We start from the raw sequence: 856 nt of genomic DNA, 5'->3' as shown, positions 1-856 counted from the left end.
CAAGACAAAAAACAAATCCAATGACCCCATGGATTACAGAATAGTAAAGTTCTGTTTCTATTGGGTTTAGTTGGATGTTATCTTTACAAAAACATATTGCTTGACCTTTCTTCCTCAGTCCTTCTGGGTGAGTTTGATCCTCCAACTTTTTGTTAGCACCCAAGTATAAGTGTCTTCTATAGGAGATAAAGGGATAGTTAGTATATTAATAAGATTTAACACGTTCTAGGCACAGGATTCCACTACACGTCTGTCAGTTTGAAATGCTGTGGTGGCTTTTATGTTGCTGTGATGCTAGGTGAATAAGTTTCAGTGGAGTGTCTATAATACAATGTACCGAGAAGAAAGCGAGGCAGATGACTTCTGAATTTATGTTGTTATTATTAAGTGCCATAGAGCTGGTTCCGACTGTTAGCAACTCTCTATTGGCCAAGTGGCAGCATTGACTCAAGTGTGGCAACAGTAGTGAGGCTGGACTGGGATCGGGCAGCAGCATTTCGTTCTGCTGTGCACAAGGTTGCTATGGGTTGGTACCGACTCTATGGTACCTAACAACAACAACATAGAGTTTTGAAGGAGTGAATTTGAACTACTGACTTTGCAGTTCAAATGACCTTGTGGTCGAGTGCTTATCCTACAGTTTCACACCAGGACTGGGTAGTAACTGAAAATCTTTCTTTGTCTGATAATAGTGTTAGAAGATGAGTGCCTCAGGTTGGAAGGCACTCAGAATACGACTGCAGAAGAGCTGCCTCCTCAATGTAAAGTTAACCTTAATGACATGGATGGAGCAAATTTTCAGGGCATTGATTTTATGATGGAGCATGACTCAAATGAGAAAACAACTGCACATTTA

This window comes from Chrysochloris asiatica, unplaced genomic scaffold (assembly GCF_000296735.1).
Source record: "Chrysochloris asiatica unplaced genomic scaffold, ChrAsi1.0 scaffold00155, whole genome shotgun sequence".
NCBI lineage: Eukaryota > Metazoa > Chordata > Mammalia > Afrosoricida > Chrysochloridae > Chrysochloris > Chrysochloris asiatica.
The sequence above is the reverse complement of the archived record's forward strand: the minus strand, read 5'-3'. Positions refer to the sequence as shown.